Genomic DNA, 12,885 nt, shown 5'->3' on the forward strand with positions numbered 1-12,885 from the left:
ATCTTGGACTTCACAGCCTCTAGGCTAGTGAGAAATAAATGTTTGCTGTTACCCAGTCTACGGTATTCTGTTATAGCAGCCCAAACTATATAAGACACATGGTTCAAGTAAATAACACCACTTCTCCAACAACAGTGTTCAAATTTTATTTACCATGGTATAACTGAGTATTTGCACAAAGTACCATGTTTCTGCTAAAACTCTTCAGTTCATAAATTACTAGGTAAATAACACATGCACATAATGATCGGTGACCAATCATATCACTTTTTTGAAGTCTGTCAGTGTTCACTGCACGTGTGTCATTCTGTTCACACACAGACAGCAAAGCATGCAGTTGTGTTTACCCCTTATCTCTCAGTGACAAATCCATGGGACATTTTAAAAACTGCATAATTAAAAGAGGAAACTGGCCAATAAAGACGGAAGGGCAGCAAAGAAGAAAAGGTGATAACGCTGAAAAGGAAATTCAAATCAAACATAAATGGCATAAAAGAAGATATAGCTGACCGTGGGAATGTTGACTGCAGCCAGAGAAATTGAGTAAAAGTGAGTTTATTGACAAAAATAAGGAATGAGATTGTGATGAAAATGAAGGTATCCCAGAGAAGTGATTCTGACCAAAAACATCACATTAAAGGAACTCTTGGAGATATTTTCATAACATTGAAAGTGCAAAGGGTAAATTATTGGTAAACTTAGAAAGGAGTATGACAATTAGCCAAGGCAGAGGGAAAATAATCACTCTATGCAGTAAGTTATATGACAGGAAGAAAGCAGCAAGCACTGTTCAGACTGCTCTGGATACATTTTTTACAAAGAAATAAAACATTTAATTCAAAATGTTTCCATCATTTTAAATTACAGTGTACTAAATAAATATGTTTTGCTAATTTTTTCACTTCCCTACATATTTAAAATTGACAGTAAGGGAGCTTTTAATGTTTTGACCAAAAAATAAAGGTAGCAGATTAACTGTAATATTCCCCATCGCTTATTAAGATCTTTTTGCATTGATTCGGTTTGCATGGTCATTTTACGTTTTATGGTCCCACACTACTGTACAAAGAAAGACTGCCTGTCTATATGGATATATATACACACGCACACACATATATATACAACTGTCTATATAGAGAGACCTAAATAGAGACCTGTATATAAACACAGAGAAAGAGACACATCTAAAATCCCTAATATATATATAATACAAAGTTTTCTTTCTAAAAGAAATGTTATCTCTACTTTATTAATACATAAGAATTTTGTAATCTCATAATTGTTCATTATTAGGTCTCTTTTTTAAACTTTTTTACTTTTCTTATTGAAGTATAGTTGATTTACAACACAGTGTTAGTTTCAGGAGTACAGCATAGCGATTCAGTTATGCATATACATATATGTATATGTATACATAAATATATATATATTCTTTTTCAGAATCTTTTCCCTTATAGGTTATTACACAATATTGAGTATAGTTCCCTGTGCTATAAGTAGGTATTTGTTGGTTATATGTTTTATATATGGTAGTGTGTATAAATTAATATCAATCTCCTAATTTATCCCTCTCCCACTCCCTTTCCCCTTAGATTTTTTTTTTATTGTGATTATAGAGATCTAACGGGAAAGGGAGTCACTTATTTTTATATGATCAAATTAAGAAATACTGGTCACATCAGTGGATAGAAATGTATTTGTATTAGAGTGCTATCTCAGCTATTCAGACTATTCAGTAGAAGGAGTAGAAGAGAGACCAAGAAAAGTGATTTTTTTTCCAAATAACTCAAGCTTGATAATTTAGGTAATTTTTCTAAATTATATTGTGCACATTCTAGCTCACATACATAATTTAACCCACCCAGCATTTTCCCACCCAGCCTTTTGAACATGAATCATTTTTGTTGCTCTAATAAAGTAAAGCTCTTGGGAGTTATAAAGAGCTATATAGAGGACTTTGTTCCCTTGATCTAAAGAAGTTCAGAAGCTATGATTGTTGGTATTTTTTTCCTATTCACCTTCTTATGGCTTTCTCTGCACTCTGCTGTTAATTCTCATTATTTCTTGTCTTGAATTTATCTCTCTTAGCAAACTTCTCACCCATTTCCATTCGGCTATTGTATTGTCAACTCAGGCTGCCATAACAGAATACCACAGGCTGGGTGGCTTAAACCACAGAAATTTATATTCTCACAGTTCTGGAGCCTGGAAGTTCAACATCAAGGTGCCAGCAAGACTGGTGTCTGGTGAGGCCTCTCTTCCTGGGTTGTAGACAGCTGCCTTCTCACTGTGTCTTCATATGACCTTCCCTTTGTGCACACATAGGGAAAGAGGGAGATCTGATATCTCTTCCTCTTCTCACAAAGACACCAGTTCTATCAGGTTAGGGCCCACTCTTATGACCTCATTTAACCTTAATTATCTCCCCGAAGATCCTACCTCCAAATACAGTCACATTGGAGATTAGGGCTTCAACATATGAATTTTGGGCAGAACACAATTTAGGTCCTAACAGCTATCCACTGCCTTAAAATTTCATCTCCTGTAGTTGTGTCCTACAGAAGAACTGAAGAATGCCAACAGAACACAGATAACCATAGTGCTATTATATGTAAAATTAAGTCCATTAGACTAAAGTGGACTCAACTCTCTTATGAAATAAAATATGAGGGCTTTTTTGCTGTGCCACCAATCATCAAAAGTGGGGCCATGATTATATATGTGATGTAGATAAGTACATCTTAAATTAGGGTATTTTTTTCTCACTACTAAAAGTGAAGAAGTATAACATGAGATTTCTGGATGTTATCCTAAGTCATAATCTGTAAGAACTCAGATATCAGATCATTATGTTTGCTCTCTTAGAAAATTCTTTTAGCATATGGTTCAATATTAATACATTTTTATTATAAATGAAATTTCAACTTTTGAGAACATAAATTGCAATGATTGAAAGTAAAACTTCAATGCTATGAAAATTTCAAGCTCTCTTGGCTAGCTTGCTTTATCTGTGATTTGATGCTTTGTGCTAGGAAATCAACTTGTATATTATACCAGATAAGCCAAATGATACAGACTTGGTATTTTTTAAATGGGAAATTCATTGTACATATGGTGACAATATCTGGGATCACGTCCCTACCATTTTAGATGCCTTTGTATTTATTCTGAATACTTGGTCCTAATTTTGAAATGCTAAAGACATATGGACATAACAGCTGGGCCACCATCAATTGAGACTCTAACACTGTTCACTTTGACAATATATATTTTACAAAGATAATATTGCAATTTCTCATCTCCCATTATTTTTCAGTATTGCTGGCTCTTTCTAATTCAACAGACTTCCAAGACATTGTAAGGATAACAGAAGCAATAGTAAGGAAAATTCTCTTCAATCCAGGTTAATCTAGATGTAGTCATAGAATTGTTATACACTATTTACACCCTTACATAAGCTCATGGCATTTATTTTTGAATTGTGTCCCCCTAAAATTAATATGTTGAAGTCCTGGCCCCAAGCATCTCAGAATGTGACTTTATTTGGAAATAGAGTAGTTGTAGATATCATTAGTTAAGATGAGGTCAAACTGGAGTAGAATGGGCCCCCAATCCAATAAGACTGGTGTCCTTATAGGAAGGGGAAATTTAGACACAGCCAAACACACATAAGGAGAATGCTATGTTAAGATGAAAGCAGAGAGTTAAACCAACTATACTTCAATAAAAAGAAAAACAAGATAAAAGCAGAGACTGAGGTGATGCTTCTACTTGCCAGGAACTCCAAAAATTGCCAGCAAACAGACAGAAGCTGGCGAGAGGCATGGAACAAATTCTTCCTCACAGCCTTCAGAAGGAACCAACTTTGCAGACATCTTGATTTCAGATTTCTAGCCCCCAGAACTATAAAACAATAAATTTTTCTTGTTTATGCCACCCAGTTTGTAGTACACAGCCGTAACAAAATAATACTCCTATTTACTATCTATAGTACTCTGGGATAGTGGAAAAGTCACAGGCAGAACCAGGTTTGAATCTTGGCCTCTCCACTCCCAGCTCTGTGATTTAGACCACACTATTTATACATACTAAACTCTGCATTAGTTAGGTTACACTAGATTTTACTACAGTAACAGTCAACCCTCAAATATCAGCCCAAAGTAATTATTGTTTATTTCTGGTTCACACAGTATATTTACCAAGGATTACTTGGAGGCTCTAATCTATTTCATAGCCCTCCTAAATTTGAGACCTAGGCTGGCAGAGAAGACACTATTTGGAACTTAGGCATTAACTCTGGCAGAGGGGAAGAAAAAACAGTGATGAGTGTGCCTGACTCTTAAACACTCTACCCCACTAAGACATACATCACTTCTGCTCACCTTTCATTGACCAAAGCAGATAGACCATGCTTGACCATATTTGAATGCAACAGAGTGGGGAAGTATCCAGAAAGGATAAGACAGCACCATATATCTCTAAACAGTCTTAATGGCCAGCCAATAGAGGTGACATGATTATGAACTGAAACTAATTAATTAAATCCTTCATATTTTCATTCAACAATGTTTATACAGGCTTTACTGTGTGTCAAGTACTATCCCAGATAATAACACACAAGACAAAACCCCTCCCTCCAGCAAGTTTTCATTTTATTGGAGGAATTGGTAAAATAAAGAAGAATGTAAATGTGTAATATAATTTCAGATATTTATAAGTGTTACAAAGGAAAGTGAAGCAGATGAGGGCTATTGAGAAACACTGAAGTGGGGAGACAGTGCTAGGGTCAATATTTCAGGCAATGAGTATAAATTTCCTAGTATGGTGCATAGCAAGTGTAGGCACCCACAAAATGTTTCTTTCCTTTCCCCAACACCCTAGATCATTAGCATCAACAACAGAGGACAAAGTGAATTTTGTGCCTATTAAATTATACAACATAGAAAAAGGGATTAAAATGCCTATTTCTGGCAAGGATGTAATATAACTGATACAAGCATATATCTCTGCTGGCAGTGTAAATCCCTTTGCAGAGCAATTTGGCAATATGTTTCATGACCCACTAAAATGCATAACCCTGACTCAGTAATTTCATTCCTGTGAATCTGTCTCCAAAAGTAATATAATTTAATAATCACAAAGATGATTGTTGCAGTATTATTTGTGATATCAAAAACAACCTGAATATATATCAATAGGGGAATGCTTAGATGGATTATGGCTTAGCAACTATGTAGAATATTATGTAGTCATTAAAATGATAATTATGCACATTATGTAAGCAACAGGAAAAATGTTTATGATATAATTTTAAGTTAAAAAGGATGCAAATTATACCCTGTAATTACTGTGATGTAAAAATCATATATGTAAATGCATGAGATTAAAGAGAACTGAGAAAAGTGAAATCTAGAATGAGCAAATTTTTAGCAAGTTAAAAAATATATTTCAGTCACTTTGTTACCTTTATCAAATGTTTAACAAGCACTTTCACAGTAGTATTGTTTATATAATTGTTACTGAGTCCAAGCTTGTACTGCTTGCTGCACGACAGGCCAATAAATCGAGAGACGAGTTGCTGGGACAAGGAATAGAGACTTCATTTGGAAAGCCAGCAGACTGAGAAGACGGTGGACTAGTGTCCCAAAGAGCCATCTTCCCTGAGTTAGAATTCAGGCTTCTCTTATACTAAAAGGGGAGGGGGTAAAGTCCTGCTTCCAGTCAGACTCCGGAAGGGATGTGTTAATTTCTTCCTTACTGCAGTCATTCACAGGCGAGCCTGGTCAGGAGGCTTCCTGTGAGCTAAACAAAGGTATTTTAGCATAACGCTCATTGCATTGGAGGCAGTGTTCCCAGAGATGGGCCATTATGTATAATTTAAGCTAACAGGCCACATCCCTTTAGCAATTAACTTGTAGCAAAAGCAATAGACTACAAAGGGTAAAGTAATTTGTTCTTCCCTCCTATATAATGAATTCAAAATTATAATTAAAAGGGCCATGGAGGGGCTTCCACAACTGGAGAAAGCCCTCGCACAGAAACGAAGACCCAACACAGCCAAAAAATAAATAAATAAATAAATAAATAAGTGAAATTATTAAAAAAAAAAAAAAAAGGGCCATGGAGAACAATGCCTCCCCACCCCATGGATCTAATCTTGATTGAAATCCTAACACGTATGTGCTCTAATCTGACCAAATGTTATCCTTTCCTAATTTATAATCCTCAAATTAGCATTTTTAATATTTCTATATTAAATTACTATTGTAAATGATGTCCTATATATTAAACAAATACAACTCTGAAATTTGGTGAATGATGTAATCAGCCAGAACTTATTTCTAATACATTTTTTTTAATAAAATGTGGATTTAAAATTTTAAGATATTTGAGATCTTAATTGTTGAAGTTTGGGGGGGAAAGAAGTGTCTATTGCTTAAAAGCAGATTATTAACTAAGGCCAGTAGTTCTCTAACAGGTGGTCAATTTTGTCCCCAGAGAACGTTTGACAATGTCTAGAGAAATTGTCACAACTTGGGGGAGGGGAGTGTGCTACTGGCATCCAGGGACTAGAGACCAGGGATGTGGATAAACATTCTACTATGTACAGGACAGCTCCCACAACAAAGAATTATCTGGCCCAAAATGTCATTAGTGCCCAGGTTAGGAAACCCTGGGGTAAGCAGTGGGAAGAATACAAGCTTAACGGTACAGAAACCCAACTTTTAGTTTTATTTCCACTGCTAAAAGGATGACCTTGAGCTAGCTACTTAAACTCAATCCCTCAGTTTACTTATTTGTAAAAAGGAGATGAATAATATTTATCCTATCTCATGGGATGGTTCTGAGAGTAAAATGGGAGACGTAATGTGACTGTGCTCTGAGGAGCTAAAATGTACCCTATAAATGTTACCATCACATGTATTTGAAATATCTCTTAAAGTTGATTACCAAAAAAAAGAAGAAAAAAATGAAGGTAGAAACAATTATTCAATAGTTTATGAGTAATTGCTTTTGACATTTTTAATATAAATTTATTTATTTACTTTATTTACTTTTGGCTGCGTTGGGTCTTCGTTGTTGCACATGGGCTTTCTGTAGCTGTGGTGAGCAGGGGCTACTCTTTGCTGCGGTGTGTGGGCTTCTCACTGTGGTGGCTTCTCTTGTTGCGGGGCACAAGCTTTAGGTGCGCGGGCTTCGGAAGTTGTGGCGCATGGGCTCAGCTGCTCCGTGGCATGTGGGATCTTCCCGGACCAGGGCTCGAACCCGTGTCCCCTGCATTGGCAGGCGGATTCTTAACAACTGTGCCACCAGGGAAGTCCTGCTTTTGACATTTTTAATCTGTTGTGTTTCCCTGGAAAATATTGATGAAAACCATGACAAAATATTGCTACCTTACTGATTATTCCAGATAGAATAATCTAGCTTCCTTATCAATTGTCTGCCCTGTCCTGTGTCTTGAGTTTCTTCATTCATTGTCATTGGATCCTTGCCTTTAGATACAAACATTCCCAGGATCCTTTGGATGGTCACCATCCAGGCTCCACCTCAAGCTACCACTTCCCCTCTACCATTTTTTTACTTGTTACTGAAAATTTCTCATCTCCCATTCACTCCACTGCCAACTGGCATATAACCCATGCATTTCTTCATTGCAACTGCTCAAATGAATCTAAACCGCCCTCTGGCCTCACAGTAGCTAAAGAGACTGGCTTAGAAGCAACGGCACCCCATTAGCAACAAGCACACTCAGTGCCTACATCTTGGTTTTAATATCATTCTTCAGTGAGAGGAAGCAGGGCATCTCAGAAAAATGGCTGATTCTAGGACCGGGGCAGGAAAGATGAGCCTGGGACATCATCTTGTAGTGCCAGAAAGAAAGGAAATGATCACACACACACAGAGTGATGGGGGTATGTTGAAGAAAAACAGGGGTCTACTAAAAGAGCTCCCAGTGACCAAAGCTGGAACAATTTGTGCAACCAAATAAATAAAGTAGCATTGGATTATAACCCAAAGTACAAAATAAATACCAATGATCCCATGTTTATATAAATAAATGATTGAATAAGTACATGGGAGAGAACAGACAAATCTGTGCAGCATAAGTGTTAGTAATTTAGGTAGATACTTAGCCCTCAGGGAGATGGAACATAACTCCCTACTCTTTAAGTGGGGACTGAGCTTGGTGACTTCCATCCAAAGAGTCAGTATGGAAAGAGAGGAAAAGGAGTGATTTTACAGTGACGAAACCTGTCAATTACTACCTCAGCCAGGTGATCAAAATTAATATCAATCGTCATAAATCACGTTTATAGTATGTATCCTTGGTATAATGTGATGAGAATGGCACTTTACCTCTGTGGTCTTCCCAAAACCCATAAACCCAGTCTAATTATGAGAAAAATATCAAACAAATCTCCACTGAGAGACATTCTACAAAATACCTGATCAGTACTCCTCAAAGCTATCAAGATCATCAAAAACAAGGCAAGTCTGAAAAATAATCACAGACAAGTGGAGTCTAAGGAGATACGACAAGTAAATGCAATGTGATATCCTGGATGGGATCCAGAACAGAACAAGGACATTAGGTAAAAACTAAGAAAATTAGAATAAAGTACGGACTTTAGTTAATAATGAAAGACTATTGGTTCATTAACTGTGAAAAATGTGCCACAGAAACGTAAGATGCTAATAATAGGGGAAACTGCCTGTGGGTATATAGGAATTCTCTTGTACCATCTTCACAAATTTTCTGTAAACCTAAATATTTTGAAATAAAGTTTACTTTAAAATAATGCTTATTGAAAAAAAACAACTGTTCTCAAGATTAGTCAGTGCATCATCTTTTTGCCCAGCTACCTGAAAGTCACAGTCAGACTCAGACACAGAGGAAGTCCACATTCTTTACTATCAAGACTTCAACTTCGTCTATCGGCTGTTACTAGGTATTCATAAATATGCCTAACATCTACTTGGCAGCCTCTTTATAAATATTGTTTATATGTCAATTAAGAACTAGAGATATTTGATGACAAAGAGGAATACTGCAGAGAGATAAGCCTCATGCTTCTTTAAAAGAGCAGAACTACTGAGTGGGCTGTAATGGGATAGATCTGACTGAAGGATGGGGCTGGGAGGTAGCAGGCATGGTGGCCACTGCTGGTCCTAAATGGAAGGCCAATCTGGTAGGTAATAATACAATACCTGAAGATAGCAGGGGAATAGAAAACAAGAGGTAATGCAGTAGGTTAGTCTCAGAAGAGCCCAGAGTGGAACAACACATATTAAAGAGCACAGAACAGCGTCCAAGTTGCTAGTGCAGATCCAACAGGCAGTTGCCATTGAATATATCTACCAGCAGGGCATTGGTTCAGAAACCGCTGAGCTGGGTGGGGCAGTGGGGCTGAGCCTCTGACATTCTTCTCCTCCCCCCTGCCCTGCCTCCAAAGAAAAATATAAAGGCAAACCTCAGTCCTGATGTGATCAGAGTATAAAATAGACTTGTCATCACAACAGGCACGAAAACATGAGGATCAAATAAGGATCTGATTACCAGTGGAAATAGAAGATTAAGATCAGACATTGGGATGAAGCAGAAACCTAGGTTTATTTAACAAACACTTAGAGAGCATTTATATGTCAGGCTATCCTAAAGCGCTTCAGAAGTGTTAATTCATTGGTGCCTCATAAGAGAAGACAACTTTTTATTATCATTTATCCTCTCTACCTATGACAGTACATGGTCCCTAAAAGACCCTTATGAAATGTTTTTTGAAAGGAAGAAAAGAAAGAAGCGAGGGAGAGGAAGGGACAAAAGGGGGGAAAGAGGGGAAGGAGGAAGGAGTGGATCGCTACTCCTAAAAGTCTATGTTGAATCCACTTAAATATCTCTTGTCTGGATCTAGATTGGTTTTAGGGAATGTAAAGGAGCAGAGAATATAGGTGGCGGGGTTGGGGGGAGAATAAGAAGGTTAAACTATCTTTGAGGAGGGGCTGGAGAAGATGATAACCATAAAATGACTAACATTTATTGATCTCTCACTATGTGCCAGCACTGTGCATGGATAAGCCAATGTGATCCCTACAAATCACCTTGATCATTAATATTATTATCCCTCATTTTACATATAAGGAAAGTATAACAATTACAGTTAATAACTTACTTGAGGTGACACAGATAACAAGGTATAAAGCTGAAACACAAACCCAAGTTAGATTCTCTGCTCTTAGCCCCTAGGCTAAAAGCAGACAGAGCCTGACAAAAGTAGATCAAAAAGTGGGCCCCTTTTTTAGGAGATCAATGCGGTGCTCATTTTAAGCAATCAGGTCTGCCTATAAGTGTAAGAAGCACATTCTACCGAGTCAATACAGTCAGCATTTGTGAAAACAAGTCAGAAACTGGTGTACAGGGACAAGGGGAGGGGAGTTTTGGAGGGTGGAGAGGATAAGATAAAAAGCCTTGGCATTTACATCGTATAAATCAATATCTGCTTTAAAATCTTGCTGATGACTGTGAAAGGCAGAAGATATTAAATAAACTGTGTTGTAAGTCAGATATATGCCACAGCCTGGAAGTAAAATAGTCTAAACAAAAAGTCAATTTATATGACAGGAATTTTGAAAACCATTCAAACACAATGCATAGTTGTACAGAAAGTATTCAAATTTTCTCTTTTTTTTTTTTTTGGTTTTCAACTAATGCCATCACCTGGAAGGGGGAAGACCTTTTTAATAGTTACATATTAACTAACCCCAAACTGACAAAATCAAAATACCACGTAATATAACAAGAACCAAAACCAAAAACCAAGAACCAAAAGTGTCTTCACTTTTAGGCACTTTGTTCAAAGTGCTCCATTTTCAAGGGTCTCAGAGACACACTGAGAGCAGAGTCATGAAGCTCAGGAGATGACCTGTGTCCTGACTTGTATCCTTATCTTTGAACTTCAGCCTTTCCCAATCTTTGTTTTAATCCCATAGCAGAGTGGAATTGTGCTGTCTCAGAATCTGGTCTCTGACCGGAAATGTCAAATTAGTTTCCAATCGATATTAAACATTGCTGCCTGGGTTGCTCAGTTAAGACTGATAGTGAAGCTGCTTCCTGGCTTCCAGTGGGAAAGAATCCAGTGATCGATTAGCAATGTCTGGCACGGTTGCTGGGGGGCGAATTGTGGGGAAATGTGCCGTATTTGGCACCCGTGGCCCCTTGAGGCTTCTATTTCTAGCACGCCGTAATAGGACTCTATTCGTGTGATTTCCATCCACCTACACGGATAACAGTGGATGGGTTAACCAACCCTCTGCAAGCCTAGAGACTTAGGCATAGAAGGGGGGATCTTCTCAAGGCTGTAGAAGGACCCAAATTTCAACACAGCTCCTCGCAGCCCTGGGCTGCCAACTCTCACTCCCATTTGCTTCTCTCCATGTGATAAGCCCACTCCAAGATCTACCAAGAGCAAACCGGGACATTGGCCTGGGAACTTGCCTGGCTCTTGCTATTCTTGCCCTAAACATACAAACCAAAACATTCCTAAAGGTAGCCTTATGCTAAATCACTCTTGGTCCATTTTGCCAAACTGTATCTCCCAAACTCCCATTTTTCATGGCAGATATTGCTAATCCGTCGTTGAGTTTGCTCTCCCTGAGACTGTATGCAGCTGCAGAAGCAGCTTAACTCTGCAACCTAGAGTGGACATGGAAGGAGCAATCCACTCAGGGCTAGGAATCAGGGGGATCTATCTCCCCCCAACCAAAGGAACAAGAATCTGTGGGAACTGTGATTTACTCTAATGACGTTGTGTCTGCTCTGGAAGGGGAAAATTTGGTTCTAGAGCCAGAGTATCAAAGCCAGTGTATCCTGATCCATAGCCAGGGCTGAATATAGACAAAATTCTGAAGGAGACTAAATTAAGGGTTTTTTTGTAGTGAAGTATAGTTGATTTACAATGTTTCAGGTGTACAACAAAGTGATGCATATATATATATACACACATATATTTTTCCAGATTCTTTTCCATTATACATTACTACAAAATATTGAATATATAGTTCCATGTGCTATACAGTAGGTCCTTTTTCTTTATATATTTTATATATAGTAGTGTGTATCTGTTAATCCCAAACTCCTAATTTACCCCTTCTGACCCTTTTCCCTTTGGTAACCATAAGTTTCTTTTCTACATCTGTGAGTCTATTTCTGTTTTGTAAACAAATTATTTGTATCATTTTTTAGATTCCATATATAAGTGATAGACTAAATTGAGTTTTAAGTTTCCTTCCACATGTCCCTCTTTTAATTTCTTCACAATCCTGCCTGCCTGGAGTCCCTCACCACAGTTCCCCCTCCCTGCCAAAATTCTTTTTCCCTCTAACGACTTCTTCCACCTCAAACAGTAATTCACTGCCTCGTTCCTTCAAAACTAAGCTCTCAGCTTGAGTACATCTTAAGTATTTAAGAGTTGCTGGCAGTCTGATTAGAGGGGGAAAAATGTCAAGAAAAAATGCCCATTAGATAAAAGGGGTTCTTCCCAATAGGTAACAAAATATACTGAATCTTGCGACATAGTGCATACTGTGGCTGCTTGGATGAAACTTACATGTAATGGGCATGAAATAGTTAAATAGCAAGTCCCAGCTAGGTGGCACTGTGTTTTAAGTAAATAATTTTAAACCCAACTACAATAAACCTGCTGGGAAGTTTGCTATACAGAAAATGGCTTCCAAATAGGAAGGGGCAATTAATTAAGCTATAGGGCACCATAAAAACAAATGAAGTTTTATGGGCACAAGGTTGCCAGATTTGGCAAACTAAAATACAGTTGCCCAGCTACCTTTGAGTCTGAGACAAACAATGGATAATTTTTAGTATAAGTATTCCCT

This window comes from Balaenoptera physalus (genome assembly GCF_965194825.1).
Source record: "Balaenoptera physalus genome assembly, chromosome: 1".
Classification (NCBI taxonomy): domain Eukaryota; kingdom Metazoa; phylum Chordata; class Mammalia; order Artiodactyla; family Balaenopteridae; genus Balaenoptera; species Balaenoptera physalus.